Consider the following 12,869-nt stretch of genomic DNA (forward strand, 5'->3'; position numbering starts at 1 on the left):
AATGGTAACTGTTGATTCAGGTTAGGCGAAGCGTAACCAGGGTACAATGGAATCGCTTGAGCAGTTGGCCTTTGCATACCAGCATAATGTAATTGATGTTGGTATGACTGATACGGTTGGTGGACCTGACCACTGTAAAGTGGTTGGTTTTGACCGTTTTGGATATACGGTTGTCCACTATTCGCAAAGATCTGCTGCTCAGAACCTTGGTACACTTGCTGGAACTGTGGTTGTTGGTATTGTACAAGCCATGGTTGTGATGCCATGTTCTGTTGTGCCATGCTAACCATTGGACCAAGGTGTGGGGTAATTATACCCGTTTGCACTTGTGTCGTCCCACCAGTTGGCGATTGTGGTTGTGACCCATGGTCAAGCGCCTGTTGCATTACAACCTGAGAAATCTGAGGTTGACATGTAACAGGCATCGCTTGAACTTGCGACACAGTTACAATAGCCGGTGTGGTTGGGATGTTCGTCACAGGTACACACTGTTGCATAGAATATACAATCCTTGGTTGTTGAGGTAGCATAGGTACCCAACTACTTGATGCAATTCCAGTATAACCTGAATACTGTTGAGAACTGCCATATGGATATCCTCCCGGAGGAGGTAATGAAAGGGCATACTGCCCCCCATATGGTAGCAATCCAAAACTCAGAGGGATTGTTAGTCCTTGAGGACTAGATGGCCCAAATTGAGCTCCATGAGGATCAATCTGTCTAGTTTCAACATAAGAATTACCGGGTATTACTCCGGATGAACAAACTGGAACAGACCATACTGTTGAAATAGTCCCTTGGTGGACTCCTTCTAGCTATTGAGAGCTAGTTGGGACAGCTGGTATGCCGGCAAACATCGTTGGAATGACGGCAGGGGCTTCTGCTGTCGCTGTGTCATTTGACACAGTCTTAGATGATGACGGTTGTTCAGACATTTTAAGTCTATCCAATAGATTGCCTAGCGATTCTACAGGGACTTCCACTTGTGGTGGATTAACTTCTGATGAAGGAAATAGAGTGACCCCGACTCCAAAATGAGTTGGAGTACTTGCTTGCGGATCCTCTGCAATTTCCTCTATCGCAATCAAACCCGGTGGAAGAGGAAGACCATCAGGTCCGTAAAATATTTCTGGTGCCGAAGAAGTGGTTGCTTCGACAGCGACAGTTGTTTGGGGAATAAAACTTTTTGGACCGGTTACAGATGGAACTGGTTCAGTTACACAAGTATTTGCCCCCAGACTAGGATCAGTATTACTGTCCTTCTGTGGCTGTTGAACTTCTTCTATAGAGGCAGGGTTTCCAGAAATGTTAGGAGTAACCGGGACCTCAGATGCAGTCGGAACACTTGTTCTAACTTTCAAAGGAGATTTTGAACCGGTTAAACGAGTTCGCTTTGCCTGTACTGTTTTCGATTCCGGGGACAAAGACGGTTGACTCGTAAGCCTCCGCGAACGACGGGGTTTCAATTGACTTTCTTCCACGATTGCGGATTACTCGATCAACTAAAATATTAAAAGGGGAAATTTGTGTTTCCGAATTGAATGAATTTTATTATACGCTTTTAGACACAACTTGCTTTTTCACTTTTTAAGAGTCGAGAAAAAGCTAAAGATGACTCTAGTCTCCTTCGATGTATTAACGAGCCCGAAGTGACAAATGCTCGGTTGGACTTTTTCAGTTATAGAGTTTGAAAAAGGCCAAAAGAAACTGCTCTGGAGATCTAGGCAGAGGGTGTGCCAAACCTTTCGCAAAACCACAGAATACGTTTTACGGTACGAGTGGTCGATCTTCGTGAATGCTGTGTTCACTGCATTGCGATCAGTAGGGCGGCCGACACGGTTTCCTATGGATAAAGGCTTTATTCCTATAGGGGTCTCCCAATATATACGCGACGGTACGTGGGAGCACAAGTCCGTATTAGTGCCACCGACTCTCAGGAGGAATCACCCACCTTCGTCGAGATCGACAGTCACTACGTTTAACGACGCCGGAACACGTCTCTAGCTTAGACCTCTAGATGTTTGCGTTATGTTTCAAAGCGTTGTTAGGTTCATTCAATATATTTTAAGTTGATCTTTTTTTAAAGTTTGCCTTTCAAGGTTCACCACGAGATGTATTGATACAGATTCCTAAATGCAGTCTAAGATGAGAAGCAAGCTTTTTCAATATTTTCGACTTATGAAAATCTTAACTACTGAGGGAAAAGAGAGACAAAATCTTTTCACACAGATCAAAGAGCACTCGCTAATGAACTTTCTCCCTAAATCAACATACAAACTTATATGCAAAATGCAAAAATGCAAGTATTTCTTTTCCCTTTCTTAATGTTGGCGTAATGCAAAAAGAAAGCTGTTGTATAATTTTGAATTCAATTTCAAGTGAAAGCAAACAAGCTTGTCCAAAATCAAAAGACACCTTAAGATTTACTTGTTTCGACACTAGAAATATATAAACTCAAACCAAATGACGAAAGCAAAAGCTCAATCAGCTATGAACAGCAAACAAACTAACTCTTAAGATCAAAACGACACTTTATCACAGATCTAGATCTAAGAGGTCACAGCAAGACTAGTTCACTTTCGTTATGGGAAACTGTAAATGCACAAGAAATACACAAAGAACAAACAAAGTTTCTTTATACAACCGAGGCGGAATAGTGACAAAGAAAGTTGGTTTCAGATAGGCACACTGACTGGTAACAAACAGCAAAAACAAGAGTGAAAACAGGGCAAGAAACAACAGGAAACCCCAGTAGCACAAGGCAAGACTGGTCCAGCGCAGGTGGGACACTGTCTGTTTGACCTTCAGCGCAGGTAGCCCCTTCGGGAACTGCGCTGAAATGCAGACAACCTTTGTACAACCTGCACTGAAGAACGAAACTTTCGTTTCTCTTGGTTTCCGGGTCACAGATTGCTCAAAAATTCACAGTTTTTGCTCAAATCAGAAGCTATCAGTCAAGGACACACTAAGGGATGACAAGGAGGATGAAAAGATATCACTAAGAGCTTATTAGAGTCCTTGTGGATCAGCTCTTCAAATCATAAACTTGCCCAGAAACTGAGCTAGAGTAGCTGCCCTCTACTTTGTATTTGAAAGATCCAAATACAGTTCGATTAGGTACTCCATTTGTTTATGAAATGAATAGCAAAAACACAAACAACCAACAAGATACGATCCCCAGCGGAGTCGCCAATTTGTTGTTGGGAAAAGTATCCAATACGGAATGACCCTATCCCACTCTAAGGGTGATAGTACCTCAGCAACAACCGAATGCAAAGCTATTCAAGATTACTTCTTTATGAGATGTAAGAGAGAGGAGGAAGAGATCCACTAACCGTTATCTTCTGCTAATGATTGATCCAATCTTCCCTCTTTGCTGCTTGCTCCCAGCTCCTTGCTCTTTCACTGGCCCAGCTACACAAAGATCCTGCAAAAGCACAAGAAAGGGAAACTACAAGAAGCATACATCCATAACTGATTCAAGGATTAGAATAAATCAAATATACAAGCACCAATACACCATTAAGACACATGCATATAGAAGAACCTCAAATGCTTTATTAATGGAAGAAGTAAAGTTCTGAGAATGTTACAAGCATAAGAGGCCCAATCCAGCAACACCTCCCAGCAGAAAGAAATCTCCTCTTCACCTCCTTCAAAGCAATCACCCAATAGTTCTATGCACAAACCAACAACACTTCCTTACATTCACAAGATTCCAGCCCCCCTAGACCTCATGAGAGAGCTCTATATATAGGAGTTTTGGAGAAAGGATGAGTCAGTTTGAGGCTGGCATGAAGCTGACTAGTGTCCTCTCCCACTTCAGTTATACTTCAGTTCTTGAGTCCACTTGGAGTTTCTTGCTTCTACTTGGAGATCTAGATCCTCTTACTCATCACAAGGCGAATTCCCTGATCCAAGTGTCATTTTGGAAGCTTCCTGGGCATTTGACACCTTGCAGAATGACTGTGCCACTTGGCCAATCTCGCCCAGCGCAGGTAGGCTTCATTGCTTTTGACATTCAGCGCAGGTACAGAGTGGAGCAGTTGACATTCAACGCAGATGCTCAGTGGAGCAGCTGACATGATCCAGAAATAGCTTGTTTTTTAGTGTTTTCAGGTGGAGAACTGATTTTCAGTGCTGTGGTTTGCTGACCTTGTTCCTCTAGGGGTAGGAACAACATGTTTAGGGACTTTGGATCCCTTAGATTATCGACATTTCATGCTTCATGCTGTTAGGCACAAAAATGTCTATAACACATATAAGGAGGACCAACATTTCCAAAGTAAGGAAAAGTACTAGGATTCTCATTAGGAGGGGTTCCTAGGTTGGTAAATTCCGGAACATTTGCCATTATATTCAACTTCAGCGAATTTTATTAACAATTTTTAAAACTAAAATTAACAATCCACAATTCACACCTAACAATTAAAATTCACAATTCACACCTATGGTTCCTAAAAGTAAAAACAGGCAAATTAACACGCGCTATCAAATCTAGGAGTCAAACACACACAAACAGTAGCCTTCCGGGCCGAAAACACTAGTTGGTGATGAAATCCAACATCGCAGAATTCAGTACAGAAGTGGCGGGTGGAACAGTTACCCCGGCAACCTGCTTAATGAATAGACTGGACCAAGTTCCTCCACTTTTAACCGTCTCGAGTGAAGAGAACCCCCCAGAAAATCCAAGTGAGTCTAGCCGACGTCTGCTCCAGGTACAGTGGGATCTTCCCTCCACTGTCACCTTGGGTAGAACCCTAAAGATAATGGTCACTAAGGTTACCAACAGCAACAAATGCACCTAGGGGAACAGTCTACACTCCGACAGCACGCAAGGGCAAAGTATCAAGCTCAATCCCCTTGCCGGTTCCTTGACAATAATCCAAGGTTTACCGACAAGTGACCCCTGGCTCCTCGACAATGGTTAATCCGAGGTTTACCGTTTATAATACGTGCGTGTCTGGCGTCGTCCCCAACGAGGGAGGATTGATCCCCTCACTGGTTCGGACACGAGCTCGTGCTTCTCCTTTAAGAGGAGCTTTCCCAGAGTATAAATGAAACAGTTGGATTTATCCTACCACAAGATGAGCTACTTGTTTGGTTTTACTGTCTTGGAGAGTTAATTACTCTCCTACTCCAAGACACTAGCCTGATCTATATTGGTGTCTTAGAGCCCTAGAAATGTAAAAATTACTAGATGAATTTTAATTAAGCGCTGTGTTATTAAGGCTGTTTTTACTCAAATGGGTAAATGGATATGAAACCAATGGTGTTATGACCCGACTTAACTGAATGCAATCGAATATGATAATGCAATCTTCTCAATTCGATGAATCTGAACTAAAGTAAGGAGAGAGTTTCCATTCACTTCCAACAATGCAAAAATTGATCACTAAGAGAAAATATAACAAATTCTCTAATGCACTAATTTTATCAAGAAAAACTAATGCAAATCAATTCCAAAATCTTTTTTTTATTTTTATTTTTGTGTAAATTCAAATCAAAGAAAACTGATCTAAATCTACGATTGATTTTTCAGAATGTAAACTATGCAATTGTAATCTATGCACAATTCACTTGAAAAGTATGCAAATGTAATCTATGCACATTTTTCATTCATATTCTGAAAATGAGAATTCTAATTATGCAAATGTGATCTATGCAAGAGAATTCTAAAACACAAGATGATTCTAATGTAATCTAAGAACCAATCAAGTGCAAGTCGAGAAAATTGGGTGAGAGTTCCAAAGATCAAAAAATAAAAACACTCAAAGGCGATTAACAAAAGCAAAAAGATGCAAAATTGTGAAAAGACTGAGAGAAACCTCTAAGTAATGACCAAAGGAAAACAAATCAAGAATTTCTCAAGAAAGAGACTCAAAACACCCAATTGATGAAAGCTTAGAGCAGAAATGCCAATGAAACAAGCCTATGTGAAGATTTATGGCAGGTAACCAGTGGATCTGGGCAGAAAAAACAAAGAAAAAGCAAAATCTAAGAGAAAAAATGCAAAAAATGGAATTTTCTTAAATTTTAGCAGGGGACGCAGGCAACCCGTTAAGACAGGTGCGGGCCCGCTCTGTGCACACAGCGACAGTGCGTACAGGGACGCACTGTGCAATACTCAGAGGGTGCGTCCTACTGGAAAATTCAAGAAAAACTAAATTGAATCTAACCCTAAGCTAACCCACCCAAAAACAAAGTCACAGAGCCAAAAACCAGAAAATAAATGACTTTTCTCAGATCAAAGTTGCATACAAAGGAAAAGAATTTCACATCAATGGAGTCCTCAGCGGAGTCGCCAATTTGTCAGGCGGAAAGAGTCGATTGTGCGGACACAACCAACCTCCCTAGGAGCCTAAGACTCTCTAGTGACAAACAAGACAAACAAGAGCAATCCTTCTCTAAACATGCATTTACTATATAAGAAATCAAGTGTTTAGATCCTACCAGTAATCCAACGCTGTTGTAGCAGTCCAGCCTCACTGATCCGGATGAGCTCCTCCTTCACTTTGAAACCTGCATCCACTAACAATCAAACGATTAAATAGCACTTGATAATCTCATAGAATAAAACATATTTAACACATAGACCAAGGAGTACATGAAACAACTCATAAATAACAAGTTATTGAGAAGAATGGACTCATTTGCATTAATAGGTAACAAAAGGAACAAATACAACCTGAGCCTTGGTGTTGTGCAAGTCCCTCCCAGGGTCCATCAAGAGTTCTCCTTTACTTTGACAAAGCTCACCCACTTCCAAATAGAACAAGCAAAGATGGCAATCTCTCCTCACAAGCTTCTAAATGGGAGTCCTAATTCCAGCAGCATCTACCCATAGAAATGTATAGCTTCCAACCTCTCCTCCTTCTGGCCCAATGCCTGTATTTATAGTGGTCTAGAGGAAGTTAATCAGGTCCACCATCAATGAGATAATCCCCTCTTTGGATGGGATAGCTCCCTTATTGATGGGATAATTTCCTCTTTGGTAGGGGTACATGAACCATCTGGAGGCGCTCAATACACGTCGAACAACCTTCTAGAATGCTCTAGAAATGACCACAAGTAACTTTTTAAAGATGAAACTTGCGCATTTTGACCTTTACAGGGGGACGCACCTGCCCCTTTACATACAGAGCGTCCAAAGACGCAGCTTTTGTGAACATTGGATGCGTACCCGCAGGTAAGGTTGAGAGAACCTGCGTACCCAGAGGTAAATACATTTAAAAAGACTTTCTCTCTTTTTGGAGTTTGACATGGAGAGCAGAGGCATAAGACTTGCCTAAGAGGGTAGCATGACTTGTTGATAGAGCCATACTAACTGTAAATAGTCATGGTGACATTTTTCAGTGTAACAGGCCCTAGTTTCCAATTTTAAAACTTCCTCTCAACTAGGGAGAACACCATCCGTTGATCCATATATCTGACTATACTATCTTTGCCATCAGTGCCCTGCACTAATCTGCTCTGCTCAGCTCTATTATACCCAACTCTTTTTCAACTCAGCTCTGCTCTGCTCAGCTCTGCTCTGCTCATCTCTACTTTGCTCAGCTCTGCTCTACTCAGCTTTGCTCTACTCAGCTCTGCTCTACTCATCTCTTGCTCAGCTCAGCTCTGCTCTACTCAGCTCTGCTCTGCTCAACTCTGCTCTGCTCAACTCTGCTCTGCTCAGCTCTTCTCTGCTCAGCTCAACTTTTCTCAGCTCTGCCCAGCTCAGCTCTGCTCTGTTCAGCCTACTTTGCTCTACTCTGCTCAGCTCTGCTCTACTCAGCTATGCTCTGCTAAACCATGAAGAAGAAGAATTGATCGAGAATGTCTCATACCATTCTCCACTAACCTGAAGTCAGTCTCAGAGTGTGTACCACTGGTCCCAGACCAGTCTCAACCAACCCGAAGTCAGTGTCATAGTATGTACCACTCTCACTGGTCCCAGACCAGTCCTCCACTGACCTGAAGTCAGTCTCATAGTATGTACCACTGGTCCCAGACCAGTCTCAAGTGACCCGAAGTCAGCGTCATAGTGGGTACAACCCCTACAACTGGTCCCAGACTAGTCCTCCACTAACCCGAAGTTAGTCTCAGAGTATGTACCACTAGTCCCAGACTAGTCTCAACCGACCCGAAGTCAGCGTCATAGTGGTTACAACTCCTACAACTGGTCCCATACCAGTATCATCAGTCTCATGAGAGTGTACCACTAGTCCCATACCAGTCTCAACCAACCCGAAGTCAGCATCATAGTATGTACCACTCTCACTGGTCCCAGACCAATCCTCCACTGACCTGAAGTCAGTCTCAAAGTATGTACCACTAATCCCAGACCAGTCTCAACCGACCCAAAGTCAACGTCATAGTGGGTACAACTCCTACAACTGGTCCCAGACCAGTCTCAACTAACTCGAAGTCAACGTCATAGTGGGTACAACTCCTACAACTGGTCCCAGACCAGTATCATTGATCCCAAATCAATGAAGGTCATCCTAGCATAGGGAGTATGGTAGATACAGTGATGTGTCCATAGGTACTACTATGGTCCCTATCCTCATTTCCCTGCTCATTGATCAGATGAGAGTTACTTCCCATGAGTCCCAGACTGCATGGGTAGGATGCCTCAATAGAAGAACTAATCATCATGTCCACAGGAGAGAGAATCATCCTTTCCAGTGGATGCCACAGAGAACTAATAATCCTGGCCCACAGGAGAGCGAATCTTCCTATTCCACAATCGCCATGGAGAACATATCATCCATGCCTCACAGGAGAACTAATCCTCTTGCTACATAATTTTCATGGAGAACACATCATCCAGACCTCACAGGAGAACTAATCATCTTGCTACACAAGAGAGTGAATCATCTTGTCCATAGGAGAGCGAATCATCTTGTCCAGTGCGCACCACCAGGGGAGGGTGAGTCACGCTGTGGTCGTATGTTTCTCAAGTAAGAACCGCAAGCCCCCAGAGCTCCCAGATCTCAATGTATACAACATGCAGGACCCGTTTACAAGGGTCTCTCAATGACTCCAAGTCATTCAGGAAAATCAAAAATTTGTTCTTTCCTCGGGGCTTTGACAAAGTGTAGCGAACTGTACATCATCTCAATGTGATGGAGCCTCCTTGCTCATCAACTTACCATATCCCGGAGAGGGCAGTATCTAATGTCTATCTGTTAGAGCAATCATTGAATATGGGATTCCTCAATAATTGAATCCCACCTCTGGTTGTCACAGAGAATCACAGTGGTATTCATCATGTGTACAAATAGCTCACTGAAGAGCTTCCACAACCAGGCAGCTTCATACGAGATCATACTCGTAGTTATGTATTTGGTCTCGGCGGTGATTTTAACAACCGACTTCTGCTTCCTTATTATCCATGATATCGAAACAAATCCCAAGGAGAACCAGCATTGAGAACTGCTCTAGTGATCCTCCACACTGCCTGCCCACTCAGCATTTGAATAATCATGTGGTTTCATAGCATTATATCTCAATCCATGAGATATTGTGCCCTAAAGACATCTCAGAAGATTCTTGGCACCAGTCTAGTGAGGCTCGACCAAATATGAGCTCATCATGCTAGCTGCAATACATATGTCCAGACGGAAGTTCATCAATAACGTCAACGCGAATGAGTTTATGAAACTCAGAGGCATTTCCCAAATCTGGTCCGACATCACTACCATATAACTTCTGAAAGTTTAAGATTCCTGAGGTAGTCACAAGCTTGCAATTTATTATTCCAGATCCGAAATCCAACTCCCTCTTACTTCTGTAAATGAGAGGGTCTGCATCTGTCAGAAATAGGTCATCCTCATAAGGTGCTAGTATGAGAGGTCTATCATCCCCAACCTTCAGATGGTTTGGATCAGTTTCACTCCTAGTGAATCTCAACTTCATCAGAAAGCGATTGATCCTCTCGTACTACGCCCCGGGTGTTGCTTCAAGCCATAGGGGGCTTTCTTCCACCTACATACGTGAGATTCCTGATTATCAATCTCAAACCCCTCGGGTTGTTCCACACCTATGGACCTGTCCATTGATGAGTGCCACCTTGTAACCTTCGACTTCCATTGTTGAATTGGAAACCAGTTTCTTCTTGCGATCAGGTACATAAAAGAGATTCTATAAATGAATCGAGTTACTCTCATCCAATTGAGGGTTAAAATTCTCTACACCCTTTCCGGGATAGGTGGCATCGACTCCAAGTATGATCCCACGATTGTTTCTATCTCTACCAAATTAGAGAGTGCACCCTACTATCCAATGAAGTGCCTTGAAGCACTACAATCAATGAGCCAGATTCCTAAAGAATCTGAAGGAGAGGGCCAATATAAGATAATGCTCCTTTTTCTTATCAGAAACAACATTAGATTCTTCATACTTGGGGTTCCTTGCTTCCTTTGAAGAGTCGTCCTTTTCCTTGATGACCTGCATTACCTATCATTCCATCCCTAGAATGATTGTTATCTTTATCAAGTGATGTGCCCCTTCCATTCGGACACTCCTTCGCATAATGCCCGAACTTATTGCAACCAAGGCATTCGCCTTTCCTTCCACCCTTAGATCTGAACTTCCCAATGAAGTGATTTTTAGGTAGGCCATCAGAAACTTCTGTTGCGGAATTCCGATAATATTCTCTGCTTCGACTTCACCCTTGGTGATTAGAAGGGGGATAAGGAACCCATTGATCCTTTTGTACTGTCCCAACTGTCTTCGGTGATTGCTCTTTCACTCTTACTTAGGCATTGTCTTCACCTCAGCTCTGATACCATGTTAATTTTAGGTATGTTCTATGCTAGAGAAATTTATTTAAATTTTCACAGTTAGCAATCACATCAGCATTAAGGTAAACTGTAGATAGAACATAAATATAAATCGTAGAAGACAAGCCAAGACGTGGAGAGGAGATCACATAAAGAGTGTGTCTCAAATGACTTTAAGTCCTTACTTATTTATACTAAAACATAGATGATGAATAGACATGACTATTGGGCTTCTGAGCCTACTCAATTTGTTGGTCGACTTGACAATTTGTTTTATAACATAAATAAATTCATAACTTTGTAAATACTTATTGGAATCGAATGATATTTAGATCAATCCTACACCTCTTGATGAGAGGGATCCAATAAAAATGTCAACTTCCATAAATAAGATGACCCACATGGAGTTTGGCCCTAGTTGCCAATTTTAACAAATGAAGAAGAACACTAATAACCTAAGTAAAAGAAGATCCTAATCTAAAGAAGTAAACAACACTCACAAGAAGTTACTAATAGAAGAGAAATCACATAATTACTATGCCCTAGATTTCTCAACAATCAGAGTGTTGCCACCAGAGAGATATCCTAATGAGGGCATTAGGCACACCATTTGGTTTGGCACACTCAGATTTGGAGAGTGAGTTGATCACTGGGCCGACCATGAGCTTCCATTTATCACTCTCCAGCATTGCACGTTGACATAGGAGACTTGGATATCATCTCTTGATGCTCTCATCTCAAGCAACAAGACCTATGAGGTTCATCTGAGATAGTTGGATGGGACACGGTGAATTGGGAGAGAGGCTTTCCAGTTGTTGCATATGGTCAGGACGTGAGTTGGTGGATGTAGGCTTGGGGGTAGTCTGATCTCCTACAAAGGTAGCACTTGCACCACCCTTGAGCCCACACTCAGGGATATACATGATCCTCTTTTAGTGAGACATTCTGAGGTGTCTCTGGAGCATCTACAGCGGTTGGTGGACCTTGCTTATAGGTGGATGTTTAGACTTCAGGCAGCATTGGGGAGCACTTTTAGGAGGCACAACAACATATCCCATTGTGTGGTATGACCGGCGTAGGGTTGTGTCGCACGCACCAGATTGGTTCGTGATGTATGGGGTTCATATATTGATTGCACACAGGGACCTGAGACGTTGTGCAGGTTGGTTCCATCAGCTGTTAAAACTATGTCGCAGTCATTCTGGCTATGGGATTCAGGGGTTTGGTTGGTCGATTAGACACTCTTCTTTGTGGTGAGTGGGATCAAGATGGGGGATGACCCATCTCACCCTTGATTTGACAAGTGGGGGACCATTTAGGCCTTGATCGCATGGCAAGATTGGTTTTCCTTGTTATCACTATGGATCAAGGTGAGTGTTGGATGGGTAGGAGGTGACATCATGGAAGTGCTTGGGCCAGATTTTTTCAGACTCCATAGATGTTTTTTCCATCAGGTCCCAGGAGAGGTGGATACAAATTGAGCATGAGGGCAGACGGCCATGATCATAGTTGTGCAGTGACAGCATAGTGGAACCCTTTCTAGACTAGCATTGGATCCAGGCATCATGGGACTTGGCAGTACATCTACCCTTGGGGATGAGTTGATTTCTACAGGGGAAGATCATTCAGATCTTCCATTGGGCTTTGGTGATTCGCTGATAGCATGGGGAACATCATTATCATGGCAGGTGCGCAAGCAGGATGATATCAGGAGAAGCTCATGTCAGCGAGACACTATCTCTACAAGGATTGGGTGGTACCTTCGAGAGTATACTCCTAGAGTGCATGGGATGGCCTACGTGTTAAGAAAACTTCACAAGGAGTTGGGCATAGTGCCACATTACCATCATCCCCTACTCATTGATGGTATACAAGGGACTTTTGGTACTTATATCGGGAAAGATAGTGAGTGAAGCGAGGGGAGCTTCAGGTGGGACAGGATGGCTTGGGATCTTCGTATTAAGGGATTCTTTCATGTCAGGACAGTGCAGAGATAAGGGACGAATCAATGGTGCATCTAGGACCCTAGCACACTTTTGCAGTGACAATGGCAAGCAACAACTAGAGAGAGTGTTGTTCGATAGTTGCTTGAGGAAAAGC

The sequence above is a fragment of the Pinus tabuliformis genome, chromosome 1_2 (genome assembly GCF_031772625.1).
Source record: "Pinus tabuliformis cultivar Carrire ecotype Pingquan chromosome 1_2, CPIR1, whole genome shotgun sequence".
NCBI lineage: Eukaryota > Viridiplantae > Streptophyta > Pinopsida > Pinales > Pinaceae > Pinus > Pinus tabuliformis.